Source organism: Canis aureus, chromosome 11 (genome assembly GCF_053574225.1).
Source record: "Canis aureus isolate CA01 chromosome 11, VMU_Caureus_v.1.0, whole genome shotgun sequence".
Lineage (NCBI taxonomy): Eukaryota > Metazoa > Chordata > Mammalia > Carnivora > Canidae > Canis > Canis aureus.
Genome location: NC_135621.1, coordinates 62,762,330 through 62,787,561, shown reverse-complemented (window position 1 = coordinate 62,787,561; position 25,232 = coordinate 62,762,330). Strand labels below are relative to the sequence as shown.

Here is a 25,232-nt window from a genome sequence, read left to right as displayed (position 1 = left end):
TTTTTTAAATCACCCTTTCAAGTCCCAGCATCAAACATTAAGGCACAGCGTCTTAATTACATGTGCTCATCAACAAAGTTAAATGGATAACATCCCTCAACTGTGGCAGAGACAGGCCCGACAGAGGCAGGCTCCGAAGCCGCCTGCGCGTTCACCTTTCTCAGCCCCATTTTATTTGGCTGCAAACGGTCAGCGTCTGTGGAAAGAACATACCCAGCTCGGCACAGGGCTTTGCAAAGTTCTTATACGGTGAGGGCTACACATGGAGCAGCTCATTCTCCAACACACACACGTATAAATGACCGCTTTCTGAACTGAATGATAAAATGTGGGGTTTTGCCTTTATAATTTTAATAATATACAGCACAACTGTGACTGGTGTTAATGTATAGAATTAATTGCCCCAGTGAGACATTTCTTCCAAAAAAGCAATAATAGCTGGATTCTCCTTGAGAATGTGAAAACCCTCTGGTATACTAATAAAATGAAAAAGGTCCACAAAATAATATCCTAAATAATTGGGTTCCCTGTACCAAAGACCCCATGTAGTTTCTCTTAAGTGATCTAAAAAAAAAATTGTGATTATTCCTTTGGACTTAATAAAACATAATTGAAAAAATATCAGTGAGGCTAACGTGGAGATATCCGTGTCCCCTTAATATTTTTAAAGGTGAAATTCTTAACACTTTCTCATGATTAAGGAGAAAAGATGTTTTGCAAGTAAATAATGATGTTTACTTGGCTGATAGCATATTGGTAAAATGCCCAGTTCCCCCACCCCGTGTGTGTGTGTGTGTGTGTGTGTGTGTGTGTGTGTGTTGTGTATACTTGATCATTAAAACTTTTCAACAGCTCCAGTTTGTAAATCCACTGGCCCTTTCCTCCCCAGGACCAGGGAAACTGTGTACTCCTACTGTGCTGTATTCATAAACAAATTAGTGTCCTTTGAATAGATTGAGAGAGAGAGAGAAAGAAAGAGAGAGAGAAGGAGGGAGTGTGTGTGTGTGTGTGAGTGTGTGTGTGTGTGTGTGTGTGTGTAGAGGGGTGGGGGCATACACTGTTCTCCTGCTTGGAGGGACATTTTCATCCTGGTGGCTTTTCTTTCTTCCCTTCAGACGGCAAAGGTTACCCGGGCTGAAACCTCAGCCCCTCATTCCTTTTTCCTACTTATTTTAACCTGTTTGTACGCTCATCCTCCTGCTGCACAACCAAGGGGGTGGGGTGTGTGTTTGTGTGTGTGTGTGTGGGGGGGAAACAGTGGCTGGAAATGCACATAATTTCCCTCCCCAAAGAAACAGGAGCTTAGGGGGAGCGTTGGGGACCTGGAGGGAGCCTGGAGATGCAGAGGGGACTTGGGACCGAGCCGGGGATGCCGGAGCGCCAGAGTGCTGAAGATAGTTGTCCCAGCTACGAGATAAAAGCTACATTACATGAAATTAATGGAGGCTGTCTGCGACATACATGAATCACTGTTTCAACACTGAGAAACCCGCACAAAAGAATAAAGAAATCTGAGTACTAACTACATCTTCAAAGGTCTCCTATTTACCCAGCTATACTGGGTACTGACACAAGTGGGGGGAAATATAAGAAAAAAGCACTGCTGTGATCGAATGAATGCGACCATATGAGCTATATTGGAGCCGTATGCATCCTATTTAGCTGATATCAAACACAGTTTAATGAAAGTTAAATAGTTTCTGAGGAGTGCATGAGCTGGAACAGATTAGATTCCACCGAGGGGTCTCTCAGCATATTGTTGCTCACATGTATTCCCTGCTCAGGGCTGCTACAATTCCAGCACTCCATTAGCAATACACAAAAGACTTATGCAGATAGCAGGCATAAGCTCCCACCGCCATGTTGGGAAATCAAAACACACGCACGCACACGCACACACACACATGCACACACATGCACACGCACGCACACGCACGCACCCACACGCGGGGGGAGGTTTGGTTCAACGTGTTCATCTCCAAATAGATCTCTGTAATTCAAGACTGATAAGAGCCTTTGCAGGGAGGAGGAGGGAGCCGGCTATATTTTTAAATAGCAAAACGTGTAAACTGCCTCGAATGGCAGATGCAGCATCAGGCGCACGCGGAGGGCTTGGTGGGGTGGGGGGACAGTGACGGGGTGACCGCCGTGCCCTCCCGAGCCCCACAAGCTGCATCCTGTCCGAAGGGCCGGCCCTGCTGTGCCCCCCACTCCACCCCGGGGAGCTCGAGGGGTACAGCTTCTGCAGGGCCCCGCACACACCGCGATCCTCCAGCAGGGCCTCGTGTTTGAGGTGTGCAGGCCCTTCCAGAAACACTGCTGGACAGCCTGTCCGTCGTTCACGTGGCTGGCGCAAACACTGACATGAATTGCAATTAATAATTTCATTACCTGGTGAAGAATTTTTTGTTTTTGTTTTTACTTCTTCACGATTAAATTGTCTCTGTGCTTTTTTTTTTTTTTTTTTTCCTATTTTTTCCTTCCTTCTGGCCAAGCACCCCCTGCTCTGTCTTTACTGAGTTGACTTTGCAGGTTTGCAGGGACGGTGACAGCGCTGTTTTGATTTAAAGAAAGAGGAGAGATCTCTCTCACGGTGGTCTTTCTATGAAAGTGGCCAGGGTGGTTGAAGAGAAAGGCGTCCTCTGCCTCTTTCAGAAGAAGGGTAAAGGAAGTCGCTTCCAACCTTAGTCATGTTCACTTCTCTACTCTTACATAATTGCGGTCAAACTTTGTTGAGCACGTGCTTTCTGTCCGGCGTTTCCCCGGTGCTAGCCTGGGTTATAAAGATGAATCGGCTATGCTCTCCCTATGCTCGAAGAGCTCAAAGAGTGTGTAGTAGAGTTTCTCAAGTTGGGGGAGGGGGGGTTGGACAGTTTTGACTCCACCCCTACATGATAATGTCTAGAGAAATTGTCTTTTGTTCCCAACTGGGGGAACACTACTGGCATCTAGGGGGTAGAGGTTTTGGGGGTGCTGTTAAACACCCTACAGCGTACAGGAAAGCCCCCACAACAAAGACTTGGCTAGTCCAAAATCTCAATAGCATCAATAGATCGGAAGAGATGATTGTTTCCTAGGAGGGAGCAAGGTGAAACATGGAGGAAACGTCGAACTCTCTGGTATATCTTATACCTTGTTCCTCTTCCCAATAAAGTCTGAGGGCTTCGGTGTGTTGTCACCTGGTGGCACCCAGAGGCTGAGTGAGGCTTCCGTGGCATGTAGCTTAAACTTTGGGAGTAAACTCTAAGAAAGCTCTTGGCAGCCAGGGACAATGCTTCCAGTTTTGAGAAACCCCTTTTAGTTTGGCAGCAGCACGTAAGATTAGGGGTAGGGGCTCTTTGGTAAGGTCAGCCAAGGAAAAGGAAAGCAGAAAAACCTATGTATCTGTCCCACATTCTTTCTCAGCTCTGGAGAGACTTTCCCATTAGCAGTATGCAAGCCCTTCTAGAAAGGATGGGATTTTCGCAGCCATCTCTTCTGTGTCCTCGTATTATTATTTTTCGGGATAAAAATGGCTCCACATTAGGGAGCTGAGTGTCCATTTAAGGTTGCTTGTCAGATCCACTAAGGTAATTGGCTCTATTTCTTCATCTCTATGCTCAGGTATAATAATTTAATTAAGCAGCACAGATATTGAAGCTCTCACCAGCTGCCTCTTTGGGTCAAGAAGCATTTCCCCACATTAGCCCTGCGGTCCCTGTCACCACATTATGTCATCATTATATTCCGTATGATGTCATATCACAAGTGGGGCACACATTGAAAGTTGCCTCCATCTGGTGGTGACAAAAAAGGGGCGCTACTGTCCTGTTTGGCAACACTTGAGTGGCCTTGAATACCTGTGAAAATATTGACGGGTATGTCCTTCACTTCCTCTTAGATTTGTGCTCTTCAGATAATTGGGAATATACCATCACTGTGGCTAGAAGCTGAAGCATAATTTATAATGAACTGATAGCAAAGTTTATCTACTATGACTAATAATCATAATGTAGTAACGGTAATGTCAGTCATAATAAGGAGGAACTAATTAGAGTGGAAAACAATATCTCTCCTTAAGCAACCTCACCTAGCTGAGAAATAAGACATGTAGATGGCACAGTGTGTGCTAATTCATTTAGCACAGTGAACCCAAGTCACAGCACTTGCATGGAATGATTGATTGACCCAGGAAATAATTCACATGGAAACTAATTGATTGAGGATAACTCTCATACCACCTTTACCTGTGACATGAGGCACTTTACGACGGCACCGGGATGCTGTTGCATGAAGTAGCCCAAAGCAATTATTTCCTAGGCAATGACTCTATACGTGTTCCCGGCTGTAAGTATCAGCTGGCCTGAGTGTTGAGTGAGGAGAGAAGGCTGGCTGCAATGGTGATTGCAAAGGCATATTTTTGATAAAGAACGTCGTCAATGAAACGAGCCTGCATTCCTGCTGATTGGCACGGTTTGGGGAATATTTTGGAGGTGCATATTGCAGTGTGCTGTGAAGATTTCAAGAATCTTGCAACAGTTTCTCTTTAACCTGCAGGTGGCATTAGTAGTAAAAAATGTATTTCCTATCATTCTTGAAAAAAAATATTCAGCAACGAAGTGAGGGAAACAGTAAAGGGCTTCACAGCATGACTCAATTAGAGGAGCAAGCCCGATTCATTGCAGATGGCTTTTTGCTATGTTTAATAATCCAGGGAACTCAATGATCCAAATCCAGAAATAGTAAACTACAATCCTTACAGGAATTGAAAAATCTGGGGAAGTTTTTTTTTCTTTCTCTTGAGTTTGGAATACAAGCATACGTCTATATGCATACACACACACATGTCTTTGTGATTCCGTTTCCATGTGGGAGGCCAAGAATCTGAGCACTGGGAGCAAACTTGGTTCTTTACTTACAGAGCGAGAATGGAAACTCAACAAAGTGTGATGGAAACTCTCTCTCTGCAACCAGTCCTTAGTCTAGGATTCTCTTGCATGGATGCTGGCCCTGGGTCTAGGGAAACTGTGCGTTGCTAGCATAGCAGTTCCTATAGCAACAGTACGTATTTTTCACTTCTTCACGGCGCAGCAGCAACTTACTAACTGCACTGACCAAGCAAATCCTTGGACATGATGAAATATCTGGATTAGCGCCAACTTAGTGAAGTCTTCGCTCCCAACCTTTCCAGATAGCGTCCAAACTACTACTTATATTTGGTGTGGGAATGAGAAGCTGAGACAATAATCCTTCAGAAACTTCAAGGTAAAAAAAAAAAAAAAAAAAAAAAAAAAAAAAAAAAAAAAGGAAGAAAAAAGAAAGAGAAAGAAAGAAGGAAACTTCAAGGCATCAAAGAGATTGCAAACTCGGGAACACACAGAAAGCAGGTATAAACCCTAATGGGCTGGGATCTGGGATCTTCTTCTGTGTAAAATGAAACAGGATAACTATGAGGTAGGGTGGCCCAGCATGCCACATGCAAGCAGTCCCTAAACATCCTTCAATGGAAAACATGGTCTTCCAGCAAAAGAGGCTGCAAAGAAATGACAAGCACTGATTGGGGTTCTTAGAAACATGAAACCCAGATTGATGCATAAAGTTTCCTCAACAACAGACCGCTAACCACTAACCAGTAAAGTGAGAGGTTCTGAAGTGAAGGTTTTCTTGTCTGATGTTTCTCGCATTAGAATGTTTTATTGTTCATGCCTCTGCTTCCCTCCCAGTGGACATTTGAGTATTTTGCGGATATCGAACCATCCTGATCAATATGCCAAAAGTAGATCTCTAGCTCTGGCATCTATTTCTCAAAGTTCTTTTTTAGATAAACTGATATGAAGGCCAATATCTTTTTTTAATCAAAGCATAATGGACATACGGTGTTATATTAGGTTCAGGTGTACAGTATAATGCAGCAATTCTGTCCATTTCTCAGTGCTCATCAGAAGCGCACTCTAAGCCCCTTTATTTCACCGCTCCCCACACACACCTCCCCTCTGGCAACCACCAGTTTGTTGCCTGTGTTTAAGAGTCTGGTTTTTGTTTGTCTCTCATTTGTTTGTTCCTTAAATTCCACATATGAGTGAAATCATATGGTATTTATCTTTCTCTGGTTGATTTATTTCACTTAGCGTTATATACCCTGTAGGTCTGTCCATGTTGTTGCAAATGGCGCGGTGTCATTCTTTTTCATGACTGAGTAATATTCCACCGTGTGTATATATCACTTCTTCTTTATCCATTCATCTATGGATTGATGCTTGGGTAGCTTCCATATCTTGGCCTTTGTAAATAGTGCTGCAGCAAACATAAAGGTGCATATTCTTTGTTATTTCCTTCCTCCGACTGGCTTTATTCAATATTTAGCGCTGAGATGATGTGAAGCAGTCAGTTCATCAGTGAATCAGTTAAGTCACTAACTTTTTTTTTTTTTTTAAAGATTTTTATTTATTTATTCATGATAGTCACAGAGAGAGAGAGAGAGGCTCAGAGACACAGGCAGAGGGAGAAGCAGGCTCCGTGCACCGGGAGCCCGACGTGGGATTCAATCCCCGGTCTCCAGGATCGCGCCCTGGGCCAAAGGCAGGCGCCAAACCGCTGCGCCACCCAGGGATCCCAAGTCACTAACTTTTATTGAGCTTTCATGCTATAATCCAAATTTTCCCTTTTCTCATTAGCCTCTGTCTAGCATCACAACTTCTCTGCCTCCAGTACACAGGCTCTTTGCCTCCCTGAAAGCATACCAGCCTGCATTCCAACCAGTTTTCGTAGGAGTTTCCATCAAGAAGTCTGTTTATACTGGAAGTTCCTACTGTCTCTCATCTCTCACTGTAGTCTGGGCTTTGCCTGGATATTGCTGTGCCTTTGAGCTCTGCTTTTCACTGAAGTGAATGAGACCATGGAGCCCAGAGAGCCCACAGGCTGTGTAGTGGGTCTGTGGAGAAGTGGCCAAGAAGGCCTTCCTCTCCATTGGTACTATCTGCTATCAGAGGAGCTTTAATCAGTGTTGTCTATGCCCAAAGACTTAGAATTTACCTAAAGGATTTCTACAGTAATAACTTATATCCTCTGAGCTCTCCACAAAATGAAGAGACCACTATCATGGAGGCTGGCCTGGGGCAGAGAGCTACCAAAGCCAGGGCATAGACAACCCCATGCCAGGCTGGGTCTTCATACCTTAGAAATGCTGGGTATCAATACCTATGTCCCCCAATATAACCTGACACATTATGCCCAGCTCAGACATCTATTCAAAGTAGATGTATTCCAGTGCTGTGTTGTCCTCCCCCTCCTATTCCTACTGGGTCTCTCTGGGCCCGGAAACCCCTCATTTCTTCCCTCTAGTCCCTTAACTCCAGATCTTAGACGCTTTTAAAAGAGATACACTAGTCTTCTTATTGAAATTAAAATATTATCTGCTAAAGTTAGGATATGAGGTCTGGGAAAGGATTTTTCTAATTTGAAGAGTTATTATTTGAAAAGGCCTACATGGTGTTGTGGACTAAATATTTGTGCTTCCTCAGAATTCATAAGGTGAAACGCCAGTCCTTAAAGTGATGATATTTGGAAATGGAGCCTTTGAGAGATAATTAGGTCCTGAGGGTGGAACTATCAGGTTGGGATTAGCACCCTTAGAAAAAGAGACACTAGAGAGCTTGCTTTCTCTTTCTCTCACTTGGACATGTGAGGATATGGCGAGTAGATGGCCATCTGCAAAGCAGGAAGAGGATTCTTGCCAGAACTGAACCAGGCTGGCACCCTCAAGGCCTCCAGAACCGTGGGAAATACATTTCTATTGTTTAAGCCACCCAGTCTATGGGATTTTGTTACAGTGGGCAGAGCAGATTAATACACATGGTTATAAAATGTTTCACAATTGGTTTTCTCTTTAGCAAGCAACTTTTTAAAAATGACACCAAACCGGGACAACCTTAGAAAATCTGGACCTATGATTACATCTGCTTCTGTATGAACAAATCTAATAATCTTCAGCGGCTGAAATAAACCATTGTACTTAGTCACCTCTACTTGGAATTCTCTTATTAATCAGTTCATTCTGTCAGAGTTTCACTCCTGTATGTTATATAACATATGCGATCTATATGGCAATTTATGAGAACCCTGCAACTGAATTTTATATTATGTAACAATAGTCTCTCCCTTGAGTGTTTTCTGTTCCTGGCCTGCTACTTGAATGGGCCATGGCACCTCAGTTTTCACTGGTGCAACGCCTGTATGTGCCTCAACTTATTTGCATTTCAGCAGCTTTGGTGATACATTACTTTGCTTTTATCAAATTCTCTTCAAAAATCCTTTCTAGATAAGATGCCTTGAGTTTATGATGACTGAAACATATGCCTCCCACCTCTGACCATTTGGAAAATGGAAACTACCACTCTGTAAATCTACTAACATGTTTTTACCTTTGCTTCTCTTGGATTTGTTTCCGTATCTACTCTAGAAGTGTACACTGGACTAGCTCCAGATCACCCCCAAGCCCTATGTTCCACAATTCCTCCAACACTCACACACACACATACACACACACACACACTCCCTACTCTATGCACAATTCTAATGAGAGCTCATGATTATAAAACAATGGGCACGTCAGATTTTTGGAGCAGCAAGGTTAACCTATTAGTGACGATAGGATATGGAAAGTGTCATAGCAGAATGTGGGAGATAGGAAATCTAGAGATTATGTTCTGCCTTTATAACTTAACTACCTTGTCTCAACTTATTCATCTTGGAAACAGGACTCATCACACTTGTTCTATGCATTTTATACTGTCAGCAAGGCAAATAAAACAAAGGGAATACTTTGAGAAACATAAAATGGTGTGTAAACATAAGATGGGTGGTGTTAGATTTATTGCTGCTTAAAATATCTAGATTATGTGCAGGATCCCCAGCAATGCCCAGGACTCCCGCTCAGCCTGGAGCTGGTATACAGCCTGCACTTGGCAAGGCAGATTCATATCCCTAGGAGGCACATATCCGTGGAGGTGGACCTTATGGGTAGTGGTATGTTACATTTTGTCTCATCCTTTATGAAAATTATTCTTCATATTCATTTGATAGAAGAAATCGAAGTATGTGAGATGGGATGATTGTCTCAAAAAAGAAGTGGGGTGTGCAGACTGAGTGAAGCAAGGGGAAAGGCCTCTGTTGGAAGAGAACACAGAAAGAGGGACTATGGAGAGTGCTTCAGATTCTGCAGCTGAAAGGTTAGAGTGAAAGGAATGAAGACGGAAGCAGTTTTTAGAGTGCTGGCCCCTCAAAGAAGAGAACACTGACCCAGTGAGTCTCAGGCATTTTTATAAAGGACTTTAAAACTCATTGATTTTGACTTAGGTGTGCGTATTTCTAAATTTCTGTCCCTTTACAAACACATTTGTTCTAACCATATTGCAATAGATCTGCATTCCTAGCCAATTCCCTTGAATTCTTAATTCTTGTTAACAACTCTGGCAATTAACCAATTACTCCTTCCACTGAAGGGCTCGGGGAGGAAGGGACTGATGATTTATAGCAGCACAGCATCGGAGCTTGTTGAATTGAACTCAATTGCTGGAATACTTCATTTAGAGAATAGATGGGCAGGTGAGTAGCCAACAGGCTGAAGCCAATCAAAAGATGAAAACAGCCAACAGGTGACAGGTTGGAAGTGCTGCCTCCTCTGACTCTTGTGCTGTTTCCCACTCCCTCTCCCTCTTCCCAGATCTCGCGCAAAAACCTGACACTGCCTGCATAGGTCAGCCCAGCTAATCTAGTGCTGATGGTCATACGGAAATGGTGGAATCAAGTGGTTAAGGACTCTCAGAAATTCTCTAGCTTAAAAGTGCAGGAAGCTCTCCTACAATGCCATTTAGTCCCTTTCCAAATATTACCAGTAATGACTGGCAGGCAGCTCCCTCCACTGCTGGACAACACCATTTGTTAGAGGGTCTCCCTGAAAATGAGAAAAAACAATCCTCCTCTTTGTGATTTTAACTCACTACGCACTGTACGTTTGTCCTGTGAGGCAATCCACAATAACTCTGCTCTCCCTCTTACATAGTGTACTTCTAGAACTTGAGAACAGCTTCCATGTCTCCATCCTTCTTCACTGCCATGCCTCTTAGTGCTCATGGAGCCTTAGCTCATGGTTTTCTTAGCTCTTCTCAGCACCCTTCCGAAGACACGTTTTTATTTTTCAAGGCTCTGCTTAAGTTGCGGCACCAAAATTTTAATGTCATTGCCCATACTGCCTTTCTCGTGAGCCCTGTTCGTGTCATTTAACATTCCCATATTATCTTTGGTCCCAGTAAACCGTAGATTCTGGGGGAAGTATTCAATTAAAGCCAATAAAATGACCAGGAACATTCTGATGACATTTGCTAGTTCTTACCTGAAATAACTTTGGAGTCATCATTTCTGTTTCAAGAACTGTTTCTAGGGCTGTGTGGCATGGCTTGAACTTTTGATGTGCTCTTTAAGAGAATCTAAATTTACTGAGTTAATAAAACTATAGACACTGGTAAAAGCAATAATAGAGCAAAGGAAGGTGAACAGTGGTATCAGCCAGAGGGAGGAAAGAGAAGGTCACTTGGGGGAGAGGAAGGCAAATGGTTCCTACAGAAAAGAAAGCTCTTTGGTGGTAGAGATGGAATCACCCCAAAGGGCAGGACTGCCCAGATTGTAGACATGCCAGTGTGTACATGATGTGAGTTGAGGGATGCTGAAATACCATACGTTCCCACATATTTGTTGCACTCCTACACCAGACATCCCCATGTGGTTAACACCTTTTGCTTGAGGCCACCATAAAAATGTAAATGTTCTCTGGGAGAATAAAATATTAATCCATTATCAACCAGTAACATCCTAGCTATACCTGACCAAATAAGTGCCAGCTGGTCACTGAGTGGACCCCTAAGGGAATAGGCTACAAAGCTAATATGTTTTAATTGGGGGAGAATAAAGAAGGATATAAAAAGACAAAGTTTTAAGACTTTGCAGTGCAAGAGGGTGAAAAGGGGGGATGGAACAGGGATAAAGATTTTGTGGGCAGTGAGCTGCCTGAAACAAGTGGGGTACCTCTGTGGAGGCCTGTGGAGCCCTCAGCAGCCGTGTGGGTACCGGCAACTGGATGAATACAGGGAGGAGTCTAAAAAGGAATATTACTAAATCTCTTAGGTTGAAATGCTATGGAGGGAGGCCCTGAGGAAATATCTACAGAGCTCGAGCTTAGGAACTATGAATCGCCGGGGTAGGCATGATGCCCTACTTCTTTGATTTTTAATTATCGCCTCCCACTTCTGAATGGACTAAGATGACTTCAGAGCTGTAAACTATAAGGGGAAATATCATTTGGTTCTCTGCTTTTTTTCCTCTTTTTATTTTATTCTCTTTGATTTCCACCCCCCATTTTATTCCTGCTATTTTCCTGGACAAGCCCCAAAAGAGCGGTGAATTAGCAAATGGAAGGGAGGTCAGGAAGCAGATCATAAATGGGGAAAAAAAATATAGGGAAGAATAATTTTCATATCCTTTATAATTGTAAACTAGAAGGACTCTTTGACTTCTAATGACAGAGAAACAAAATAAATGAGACACAAAAGAAGCATGTATTTATTTCCATAAACAAAGAACGGAAAGGGGAGGGGAATCTCAAGGATACCTTGGTCCTGAGACTCTAGTGCTGGCATCTCTTTCTCTCTCTCTCCTCCATCCCCCTATTATGCATGTTTCTTTCTGCCTGCTGGGTTTATTCTTTCCTACCGTGGAGGGGCTCTTTCTCCATATTGTAGACTTACATCTTCACACCCTTGTGACCATATGAGAAACAGTTCCTCTGTGTGTGTGTGTATGTGTGTGTGTGTTTAAGTTCAATTTTAGGAAAAATAGAAAACAGAGAGGGCTCTGATTTGTTCCCAGAATGATCATGTGCTTATTCCCAGGTAAAAGATACTGGACTAGTATAAGCTGGGAATTCTGCTTAATAGAAAGACTGATGTTAAGTTCTAGGAAGGTCTTCCCCGAAGGGGAGAGCTTAGTGGGAGAGGTCCTATTTTTGGCGGTGCCATCATGTAGCAACTAAGTTTTTAAAAATGTCCAGGAAAATGTTAATACTTATCTGTGAATATGAATGCTAATGGAACCCTAATGCCGGCTAATTTCCATCAGAGAAAATCATTATATATTCAAAATATGTATGGATAGACCCCTAAAATTATCATTGCTATTAAAAGGCAGTTTATACCAGAGTTCTTGTTTGAACTAAAGTAAAAATCCAGTCTTTATACTGAGAGAAAAATACTCTGGTAGGCCTCCTATTAGTAGGGAGAAATAAGGTTTGAGAAAACAGAAGTAAAAGGATTTTTAGAAATCAGCTAGATTGGGGGAATAATTACTATTGTGATCCATTGAATGGAAGCTGTGTTTGTTCAATTGGTATATAGTTCATTTATAATCCTACCTATGTGCATAGATCACATCTGGGATGTGTGTGTGTGTGTGTGTGTGTGTGTGTGAGAGAGAGAGAGAGAGAGAGAGAAAGAGACAGAGAGAGAGAGGGGGTGGGAGATAGGATAAGTGAAAAAGAATGAAATCAATGTATGAGTAGTATAATTAAGAAATTTATCTTTTTTTTAATAATATAGTTTGAAAAGTGAGCCTGCAGTGAGGTGTGTGTGTGTGTGTGTGTGTGTGTACAGGTTTGTGTAAAAAAAGGGAAAAAACATTTTCATATACAAATGGAAATCCATGTATCATGCCCCCTGCAAAATAAGCAAGGTTGTGCACATATGTCCTAAATTCTGAAGCAATTTCAGACCCAGATTTGAGTTAATGCATTTAGCAAGTAATTAGTTGTCCATTCATTCATTAACAGCATATTTTAAAACTTCCTGAAAAACCCCACCTCCCCCTTCAACAAAGTGGCACTTCTAAGAAGACAGAAGGGATATAAAATATGTTGAATAAGCTGGGAAAACAAATCAAAAAATAAAATTACATGTTAGTTGTAGAAGAATTTTAGTTATAGAAATAGAACTTATAAAGAAAACACTTTGCTTCCCTTTACCTTACACACAAAAAGAGTGAAGTTGTGAATTGGAGCTGCATCAGTGAGTACTTTAGCATTTTATGGTTTCAGTTTAGTATAATGTTTTTCTCTCTCGGACATTAGAATTTTTCTTCCATTTGTGAAGTGCTTTATAGTTTTCTAAGCAGTTTCACATAGAGTAGTTCATTTGTGGAACTAATGGCATTTACATGGGATAACAATATTCCAATAGAATTGTGCAATTCACATAATGAGTTTAACTTGTTATTAAAATAAATGTCACTTGGATAAGATTGAGGGAGGAACCAGGCCAGTCAACAGTCTTGAGGTAGATGTTGACCATTCCTGATTTGTAAGAGGCAGGGATGTATGTGTCTTTCTTCAGGCCTTTTGATTCTTCTCCTTTATTTGTACAATGCCTGTCTTTTGCCTGTCTCCATTTTCAGTTAGCACAGAGGATGACTCAGAGAGAGAAAGTGGGAATAAAAGGGCTTAATACCTGGCTCTGTACCTTTCTTAAAAGACTCTTAGTTTTGGCTCAGGTCATGATCTGATGAGTCCTGGGATAGAGCCCCAAATGGGCTCCCCCCTCAGTAGGGAGTCTGCTTTGAAGACTGTCTTTCTCTGCTTGTCCCCCCACTCTCTCTCTTCCTCTCTCTCATTCAAATAAATAAATAAACCTAAAACAATTGAAAATGGTATCCAAATGAGCATAGGTGGCCTCTGCTTAGTAGCTGACATAAAGATTTGGAAATATTTTATGCAGGGGTTCACAGAAATTCAAAGCAGAGAGAGTGCGAGTGGGGGGAGAGCAGAGAAAGAGGGAGAGAGAATCCTCAAGAAGACTCTCTGCTGAGCACAGAACTTGTTGCGGGGCTTGATCCCAGGACCTTGAGATCATGACCTGAGCCAAGATCAAGAATCTGTTGCTTAGCTGATTGAGCCACCTACGCACCTCAAAATATGGTAACTTTCTGACCATATGGAGCTATAGAGAATGGAAGCTGTGTGCTCGGGGTGGAGGAAAGAAAGATGAAAGGAATCTGAGAGCTGAGATTATATTGAACACCTCTTATGCACACCTATTGTTCCAACCACTGCTAAGATGACAAGCTTCACTCAAGTACCTCTCCCTAATCTACAGAATCTCTAATTATTGCCTTCACATGGATACCAGTAGGAATTTCTTTGACACTCCGGGAAGTACTAACCCATAACTCTCAGTGATGGTGCATAAAGAGAGTTAACACATCTTGGGACCACTAAATATCCTTAACAATGAAGGATGGGAGATAGTGGATCCATGCTTTCCTCTTTCTTTCTGCAATAGCAGAAAATGATTACACCAGAAAAAAGAAAAAGTCTCAAATCAATAATCTAAGTTTCCACCTCTAGAAAGCAGAAAAAAAAGAGCAAAATAAATTAACAGCAAGAAGAAGGAAATAATAACAGAGGTCAGATAAATTGAAAATACTAAGACAATGGACAAAATCAAAGAGCTGGGTTCTTGGAAAAGATCAATAAACTTGACAGTCCTTTAACAATACTGGAAAAAAAGTGAAGACATAATATACCAATATCAAGGATGAAATAGGATATAACAGGCTCTGCAGACTTTAAAAGGATAATAAGGGAATAATATGGGCAACTCTATATACATAACTTGACAATTTGGATGAAGTACATCAACTTTTCAAAGAGAACATACTACCACAAGTCACTCAACATATAGCAGATAATTTGGATAGTTCTATAACTATTGAGGAAATTGAATCTATAAGTTAAAATTTTCTGTAAAAGGATTTTTCAGGCCCAGATAGCTTCACTGAAGGACACTACTAAATCTTTAAACAAGAATCAGCAAATGTTCTACCCAATATCTTCTGGGAACTAAAAGAGGAAGAAATAATTCTCAGCTAATTTTATAAAGCTAATCTCAGCCTGATACGCAAACCAGATAAGATAGTATCCCCAAAAAAGTAACAGTAGAATTTATCAGTGATATTGATAACTGTTTCCATAAAAATATGTCTATATTATCTATATATCACAATTTGGCAAGTCTGATTAAGAAGAAAATACTACATAAACATTTGATTTGTCAAGGGGGATATAATTACAGATGTGAAAGATATTTAATAGCAAAAGAATACCTTGAACATATTTAAAGCAATAATTATTTTATTTATATGGATATTTTAATGAGTGAGTGTGAGTGTGTGTGTGTGTGTGTGTGTGTGTGTGTGTGTGTGTATTCTTGACTAATCATAGAAGGACACTGAAAGTCAGTCAACTCTGGATTTCCAGCTCTGGTAATGATGAATAACTAGTGTAACCAACTATTCTGTTGGGAAAAGCCCCGAATAATGTAGATAAAATATTTAAGTGCTTGAAGGCATTGGAGATCTATTAAGACATTGAGAACTTACCAGACCAAAATGCAAGAGAAGTCAGAAATACAGAGAGGTAAGCCCAGTGTCTAGGGAATTCTAGAGCATTTACTGATACTTGATTCACTAATCTGGGATGAGACCAAATAATGGCAAATAACTATAAGCTAAAAATAACTATTTTAAAACTTTTAGGAAAATGTTAGAATTGAACGGTATAATTACCACAATTGAAAGTTCAACATACAGATTTAGTAGCATATTAGGTACATTTGAAAACAGAAATAGGAACCTAGTACACAGGTCAGATAAAAAAGTCATAGATGCTGCAGAGAAACAGACTGAAAGAAAATATGAGAGGAAAGATTTAAAAAGGGAGGTTCTACCATATATGCTAAGATATATCCAGAAGAAGAGAGTTTGAGAAGAAGTATTATTTGAAGAGACAATACCTGAAATATAAAAACAAATTACAAATGAATCCCCATGAGCCCCAAGGAAACAAATTATGAGAAAAATCACACATATTATGGTAAAACTACTGAATAAATCTTAAACGCAGTTGGGCAAAAAGACAGATTACTTTCAAAGGTAGAAGGGGAGGAGGGCGGGGGGTGGGAGTGAATGGGTGACGGGCACTGGGTGTTATTCTGTATGTTAGTAAATTGAACACCAATAAAAAAAAAAATAAAAAAAATAAAAAAAAAAAAAAAACAAAGGAGCCACAACTTGACGGACAGCAGACCTCACAACAGAAACAATGGAAGCCAGAAGGTATTGAAATAATAACTGCAAAGTGCTGAAAGACAAAAAGGTTAACCTAGAATTTTATAATAAATGAAATTTTCTTTCTGAAACAAAGACATCTTCAGAAAAAATAGTTTTTAAAAAAGTTTATAACAGTAGCACGCTAAATAAATTCCAAAGGGTATTCTTCAGAAGGAAGTGAAATAATTTATTATATGAAGGAGAGAAAAGTACAAAGCAGTAAGCATGGGTTCATCTAAATGAATGTTGATTGTAAAAATCAAATTAATGATATGTTTTAGGGTTTTACACACACACACACACACACAGAATCAAAATATACAACAATACCAGCTTATAAGATCTGAGACTGGGAAGTGGAATTAAAGTGTCTTGAGGTCCTTGAAATGCCTAGAAAAAAAATGTACCATTTTATATCAACTTTTTATATGTTAAGAACTTCTGTTCTAATCTTTAGTGTCATACTAAAAAAAATCAAAGGTAAATAATGTCAGGTAATGGAAGAAATAAACAGTTTTTTAAAACTCCATTTAATACAAAATTAGGCCAAAAGGAAAAAAAAATTCAAAGAAGTTAAGACAAACCTAGAGCAAATAGTAAGACTTTACATTTGAAAACAAATTACATCAATTGCTGTTTTAGCTATAAATAGACCTAATGCTCTAAAAAATGCAAAATTGTCAGCCTAAGTAAAAAATAAAACACCTAAAGGCAAATTAAGAGAGTTTAAATGTAAGGACACAGAAAGGTGAAAATTAAAAGAATAGAAAATGCATACCATGCAATCATTAAGCAAAAGGCAAGCTGTATAACTATATTATTATCAAAGACTTCAAGGCAAAAATCATTAATAGAGATTAAGAAGAACATTTCACAATGGCAAAAGGTTCAATTCCCCAGGAAGGAATCAGAATCCTAAATTTGTATATTTACCTAACAAATACTCAAATATATAAAACAAATATAACTGACAAACTACTAGTAAATCTACAATCTTAGTAATACATTTTAACACACTTCTAAATTAACTGATAAAACCAACCAGAGAATAAAACAGAAAGAAGACAGAATATAGAATATTTGTACAACACAATTAACAAACATGATGTGACTGATATAGAATACTGCATCCAACATATGCAGAATATGAATCCATATGAAGTGCATATGGAATGTTAACCAAAATAGATTATCTGTCGATTCATAGAGAAAAGTCTAAATAAATTTCAAAGGATTGTAGTTATGTTGAATATGTTCTCTGACCACAGAGCAAATTAAGCAGGAAAACAAAAACAAAAAGATAACTAGTAAATTCCCATACATTTGGAAATTAAGAAGTATCCTTCCAAATAGATTTTGAGCCAAAAAAGAAATTACAGAGGAAATTATAAATTTATGAGTGATATTGAAAATAACACTTGGAGATTGTGGCTCAGGAAATTTAGAACAATAGAGATTTAAATGCATAGGTAAGAAGGTAATAAAGATTAAAAAATCATTTGACCACCCATGTAAAGAAAACAGGGCAAAAGAAGAGGTGTGAAACCCAAAGAAAATAAAAGGAAGAAAATTACAAATACACAATTTAAAGAAATAGAAAACAAACATGCAACAAAGCCAACTGTTAATTCTTTGAAATGTTTACAAAATTGCTAAGTTTTAGTTTTTGAATGAAACATGAGAGAGAGAAGATCAAAATCAACAAAGGAAAAAAAGACTAAAGATCTTACAAATAATACAGCTTATGTTATGAACAAATTTATACTAGACATTTAAAAATACAACATTCGGTGCACAAATTCTTATGGAAAATTCCTCTTACAAAAATGAAAATAAGAAGAAATAAAACACTTAAGTGTACCTAACTGTTAAGCAAAAATGACTTCCTTATTAGATGCCTTCTACAGAAAATAAAATACACCATGGCCAGATGGCTTCTTAAGTGAATTTTACCAGTTACTTAAAGAGAAAATCATGAAAATCTTATGCATCCTCTTTCAGAGAAAACAAATACAAAATTAGAGAACACTTCCAACTCAGTTTACGTAGCATGCATAACCTCTGCCAAAACTGACAATTATGAAAAAGACTGTTACAGGTCAATTTCTCTTATAAACATGGATAAAAACTTCTAAATAAAAAAGAAGCAAACCAAATGCAGCAATAAATTAAAAAGGTCATATTTCATGATCAAGTTGGTTTTATTCCAAAAATGCAAAGTTTAACATTAGAAAATTAATTAATGTAATTTGCCACATCAACACAGTAAAGGAAAATAAAAACATATTTTTTTTATAAATTCAGGAAAGACAATTTTAGAAACTTGCCCTTTATGATTAAAACAAACACATAGGGATCCCTGGGTGGCGCAGCGGTTTGGCGCCTGCCTTTGGCCCAGGGCGCGATCCTGGAGACCCGGGATCGAGTCCCACGTCGGGCTCCCGGTGCGTGGAGCCTGCTTCTCCCTCTGCCTGTGTCTCTGCCTCTCTCTCTCTCTCTGTAACTATCATAAATAAATAAAAAAATAAAAAAAATAAATAAATAAAAAAATAAAACAAACACATAAGCAAAACTTAGCAGAGTCCGAAAAAGGAATTTACTTTGTCTGATAAAATGTAATTATAAATACACTTGCAGCAAATATCATACTTACCACTAACTTTGATAAAATATTGAAAGGTATTAAAGACTAGGAATGATTTGAAGATGACTACCAGTACTATTTAACGTTTTACTAGAATTCCTTTTCAGGGATATGGGATATAAAATGAAACTAAAAAAATAAGAAATGAGAGAATTAAACTCTTCTTTATTAAAGATGATATGACTATAATCATAAACACTCGAAGTATTTTTAGATGAATTGTTGGAATTAATAAATGGGTGTAGCAAAAATTATATTTCTGTATAGTAGCCTCACAAAATTAAAAGAAATTGAAATATACCAGAAGAACCCATTTTAATGCATAAAATTAGAATTTATTTAATGTAAATGTAACTGAAGGTATGTACAACGTCTACACAGAAAATGATATTAAGAGAAAAGAAAGCAGTTCTAAATAGAAGAAATAGAATGTTCATTGGTTAGATTATAAAAATATCAATTCTCCCAAATTGATATTTAGGTTCAATGCATCCCAAACAAATTTTCTAATAGATTGCATCATGGAAATTGACACACTGATTCTAAAACTTATGTGGAAAAGGGTTAAGAATATCTGCTAGGACTTGTCCCATTAGACATCAAACTTATAATGAAGCTATAGTAATGAAAACTATGTGATATTGACAAATATACTTATGACATAGAACAGATTCAGGACTAGATACACACGTATAAGGAGACTTCATTTGTTTTTTTGTGTGTGTGTTTTTTTTGGTTTTTTTTTTTTTTTTTTTTTTTATTTATGATAGTCTCACAGAGAGAGAGAGAGAGAGGCAGAGACACAGGCAGAGGGAGAAGCAGGCTCCATGCACCGGGAGCCCGATGTGGGATTCGAGCCCGGGTCTCCAGGATCGCGCCCTGGGCCAAAGGCAGGCGCCAAACTGCTGCGCCACCCAGGGATCCCAGGAGACTTCATTTGTGATGGAGATCCCTGTAGAGGAGTTAAGAATGAGCAATCTTTTCAATAAACTTTGGTACTTCAACTGGATATTCATACAAGGAAGAAAAGGAATTTTGACCCTTACCTCACATCAATAACAAAATCAATTTTATCAGAGTTGTAGATTATAAAGTTTCTATAAAACACACAACCTCCCACCTCCATAAGGGTTGGGAACTTGACTGGACACTTCAAAAAGAGAGTATCTAAATTACCAAAAACCATATGAAAAGATGCTCAAAACACGAAAATGTAAATGGAATAACTGAGATATTGGTATATATTCTTAAACTAATTAAAATTAAAAGGACATAATGAAAAGCTGTAGCAAAAATAAAATGACCACCGCTGCTGGTCACTACTGCTGGGAATGTCAGTAGTTATATCTGTTGGCATTATCTGCTAAAGCAATTCTACTCCTTGTGATACCCAACAGAAATGCATTCTCATATGAACCAAGACACATCAAAGGATGTTAATAGTTTAAAATAGTCATTTTACAACAGTGGATGAAATAACTTTAGATGAGTAAATCACAATGTATCTGTAAAATGAGATAGTATACAGCAATGAAATGGATGGTAAGTTTGCTACATACTGAATCATGAATTAATTCACAAACATAATGTTGAGCAACGGAAATTGCACATGAAAGGGGACACTATATGATATCATTTATATATAGTTCAAAAGCAAGGAAAACTAAACTATAATGTTCAAACTTAAGATATAGATTGCACCTGAGGCAGAAGAGGAGCGCAGTAACAAAGAAAGCATGAAAGGAGATCATCTTGGGTCCTAGTTGGTAGTCCATCTCATGGTGTGGATGGAAATTACATGGAGGTTCACTCTGGGATCATAATTGAGCTACAAAGTATATTTTGTACACTTCTCTATTTTTATAATATATGAATTTCTTAAAATGCTTAAATAGTTAACTATATTCTCTGAAGTCTCAATAAAATGCATTATTTTTAAAATTTTTTAAATTTAAATTCAATTTGCCAACCCAGTGCTCATCTCATCATGTGCCCTCCTTAGTGCCTATCACCCAGTTACCTCATCCCCCCGCCCCCACCTCCCCTTCCGCAAACAAACTGTTTGTTTCCCAGAGTTAGGAGTCTCTCATGGTTTGTCTGCCTCTCTAATTTGAAAACCATGCATTATAAAGATATTCTAGAATATTTTTTTATGGAGAAAAAAAATGAAGAGAACTTTCTGAATCTGTTCTATAATATTTGTACGTTTAATTCCCAAACAAGAGAGAAACAATATGAAAAACAAGAAACATAACTAAAAGTCAACCTTATTATTAAGACTAGATGCAAAGGTAAGCAAGTATATCAAAGATAAATACATCAAATGAGGCAAATTTTATCCACTAATGGATAATACTAAATCCTGAACAAGGAAAATAAATTTCAGAAATGCAAGAATGGTTTGATGTGAGAAAAGTGTATTGGTATAATTAAGTAATTAATAGATTAAAAGAAATAATATATGATCATCTCAACAGAGAAAAATATCTTTCATATAAATCAGTACCCATTTTCAATAAATATTTGAATAAAATTATGAAGGCACGAGTTTTTTTTTAGCATATAAAAAGGACAATAAAGATTTTGAAGGAGAAAATTTAGGACAGTTATTTTAAAGCTTGGTGCTTGGTGTTGAGAATGCTTTCCAGAGCAGGAAAGAAAAAAAAAAAAAAACAGAATCTGCAAAGGACAGACTGATACGTTTTATGACATAGAAATTAAATCTTCTGTATGAGAAGATTCTGTAGGCTAAGAAAATAAAACAAATAACACGCTGAAAGAAAATAACTGAAATATATAAAAAGGAGCAAGCACTATCTATCTATCATCTATCTTTCTATATGTTGCAGGGGAGCAGTGGACGAGAGACTCAACAAGAAAAGAATATATCTCAATATATTGTCCCCCATCCCCAAAAATGAATAGTCAGTTTAACACTGAAATGAGTGGAAATGACAGATAAATTTAAATAGACCACTGAAGTTTTAAACAAAAGTCATAAGAACACTTTAAAGGATTAAAAACATTATACAGTATTTGACCATGTATAGGGAAATGCAAACCATCAGTAGTAAGAATGTAGTTATCCCTTATAGAGGGACAGTTTCAGTTTCTATCAAAATTCTCAAGGCTTTGACCTAGAATTCCCACTTTTCAGTTTTTACTCTTGAGCAATGCTTGCAAAACACAAAGAAGCAAGTAAAAGGATATTCATTGTGGCCTTTTTTTTTTTTAAATTTTGGTATTTGAGGAAAATTGGGGGTAAATGACGCTAACAAATTGCAATCATCAAATATTTTATGAATTAAGTTCCTCCATGTTATGGAAAACTATTCAGAAATCTAAAAGAATAAAGTGGGTTTACAAATACTGAAATAGAAAGATCTTCAAAAAACTATTAAGTGGAAAACTTATAGAACAGAATTGAGTACTGCCCTATTTATGCAAAGGTAAACCATTTATTTATATGTTAAACACATATATGACTCATATAAATTAATAGTACAAAATCAGGAAGACACACTTAAGTGATAATGGTTGCAGTGACTAGTTCTGTGGAGAGGAATCAGATTGGGGACATGTGAAATGAGATTTTTTACTCTTTTGATTCATTAAGCTACATATTGTTTCAACTTATAAAGCAAATGGGTGTTTGGGCATTGCTTGTGTAATTAAAATATGAATTATGAATATGCTGTAACACTCAAGTGTGTCAAGGTATATGGGCTTGTGGTTTTATCAGCCGCTTTGTGAGACTATCTTTCAATAATGCAAATCTATGTTTTGTATCTCCCCACAAATCATCTCTGGTATCAAATTATAAAATTCCAACTCAAAATACCAATTAAAATATAAGAATCCCATAGGAAAAAATAGTAATGAAAAGTGGTAAAGGATAGTAAAAAGTAAATCACAATAGGTTATACCTGTCAGCTGAATTTAGCATTTGAGAACATTTAGAATATCAAAATATATAGATTACTCTCAGAAAGATCCCCACCTAATATTGGCTCTATATTCCATCTGATATTTATTGCAGAATTGGGGGACTGCATGGCAGCATTCTATCCTCCACCTCTTCATTCCCCACTTCCCTTATTATTCTGGCTACATGGAGAGAGTATTGACTTCTGTTCCAAGCATATGTCTTTCTTAGTGGGACTCCCCTTCTAAACCCTAGGGACCTTGAGCAACTAGTTTGTGTGCCAGCAGTTCTGTATTTTTGGATGATGAAAATTGATTTTCCTCCTTTTAGCAGGTGCAGTCTCTGAGTGAGCCTCTCCCCTCACGACCTGTGCAGATTATGCCATCAATAGTGGGAGAGGGGATGAAGACGAACATTTGGGGACCTCAGCACACAGCACCAAAGGGCCCAGTGAAGACTTGCAGCAATGAGGGTCACTAGAATAAAAGATAACAATAAGCTCAGCTTAGAACTCTTTCCTTCTTGGCACTTCCTGGACACATTCCGTATCTTTAGATGCATATTCTGGGATTATCTAAATGGACAGATCTTTACATGGGGCTTATTATGGTCTGTACAGTTCTAAATGGATCATTCTTGTTAAACTTGAATAATGGGAAGACTCCTTTTAAGGAGAAGAATAATTATAAAGGAAATCAGTGTGGCTTAATTTATGTTTATTATAACGCAGCCTATATTTTTCAAACGTAAGTCTTATTGTGCTTGTAGTTGTTTTGCAAGCAGAATAGTCTAGCTAAAGAGATGAAACTCTTTTGATACACCCTGGAAAAACTCAGAGATTTTGAGTCAGGAAAAAAACACAAATGTAAATTTTGTGCTTGCACATAGGAGAATGGGCATTTTGAATCTAGGGGCAAGTAGACTAGTTTGAAAGTTATTACAGGTTTCTAGGTCTAAGTTGTGAAGTATCTAAACAATATGGTGAGAGCCGGGGACAGGGGGTAAATGCAGGTAGAAAAACAGGAGCCTTTCTACAAAAGATGAAAAACTCAAGAGAAAAACCTTCTAAAGTGCTTGGGATTTTTAGAGATTTTTTTTTTCAAAAGGTGAGACTGGCATTCAGTAGTAGAAGTTAGTATCAATTGCTACAAGACCTTGGAAGGTGGTGGTGGTGGGGAAAAAGTATGGTTGGATGGTAGAGACACAAGGCTGACTTAAACAAAAATCAAGTAATTCAGGAGTGAATACACAAGACAAGCAGGCAGTCTACCATGACAGCTTATGAGACAGTTTCTGGGAGAAGCCACATGGAACAGTAGCTCCTCTGGACATCCAGAAAGTGTGGGCACTGCAGGAAGCATACTTGGTGTTCTAGCTTAGTTTTCCTCCCTCAAGTACTCAGCTGTTGCTTGTGTTAGAAATAGTTTGTCTCCTTGCCAGAGGCAAAGGTAAAGAAGGAAAAGAAAAAGAAGGAACTCTTTTTAATTTTTCAGATCATTATAAGATATGTGGAATTCTAGAAAGGCTGGAAAAAAATTTGTGGGATTAAAGTCCAAGTAAAAGATTTGGAAGAGTTGTAAGAGAGCAAAATCAAGGTCATATATACAAGAGACAAAATGCACAGGATGAAAGAGGCACCTCACGGATGTCCCATTTCTAATTCATGTGGGATGAATGTACCCACGAGTACTTCTAATGGTATTGAGTTTGGTGAGATAAGTGATGATCCATTTCAAAGAGCAGGACTTGTTTTGTTGGAAAGGTGTGTAGGTCATTAGAATTATGCAGGGGATGATAACCTAGTGATTTCACCAAGCTTTCTGAAGATAACTGAAATAGAGAAGCAAAATTGCACACCAAAACTCTCAGGGAAAAATAGTAAGAGCGAGTAGAGCAAATGGTGTGCCCAAGAGAATAGTATATAGGATCCCCAGTACTTTTCTGTAAGAATAACAATGGGCTTTCAAATGTTAATATAACAGGTGGCTGAGTGTGGGTTGCAAACAATTAAGTTAAAAATTTGATACAGTGACTAAAAACATATACCTGGTGTGTGATTTGTGATTGGAATACAGAAATACGAAAACAAATCTTCCTGGCTATCATTTTATCAAAAGTCTTTTTGGTATTAATGGATTCCTCAGTAAATCAATGTGGGAAGAATTGTAAATATATATATATATATATATATATATATGCATTGACATAATGTATCAAAATATATATTATACCTAAATACACGTGAAGCACATGGTTCTGGATCTCACAGTTTGAGGATACATTGCAAAAACTAGTGGTCATTCAGAGGAGCCCAAAGAGTAGAATGCTTTGCCAGGCAGTCAACTCATGTCAGAAATGGGATAGTAAGCCAAGAGAAGAATGTTGCGTGATTATTCTGAACAAATATTTGGAAAGCTGTTGTGTTGAAGCAGGGCTGGCCCTCTTTACCGGACTAGAGGGCAAAACTTGAACCAACTG

The 25,232-nt window shown here is 38.3% G+C and overlaps 1 long non-coding RNA gene across 4 annotated transcripts in view; it reads left to right on the top strand.

Moving 5' to 3' along the window:
* LOC144324199 (uncharacterized) overlaps positions 1 to 23,265 on the top strand; it is a 584,277-nt gene extending 561,012 nt beyond the window's left edge. For all 4 annotated transcript variants that reach the window (XR_013389680.1, XR_013389687.1, XR_013389664.1 and 1 more), the window contains one exon: positions 23,085 to 23,265. This is a non-coding gene — a long non-coding RNA (uncharacterized LOC144324199). The remainder of the gene's footprint in view (positions 1 to 23,084) is intronic.
* Positions 23,266 to 25,232: the final 1,967 nt, after the last annotated feature.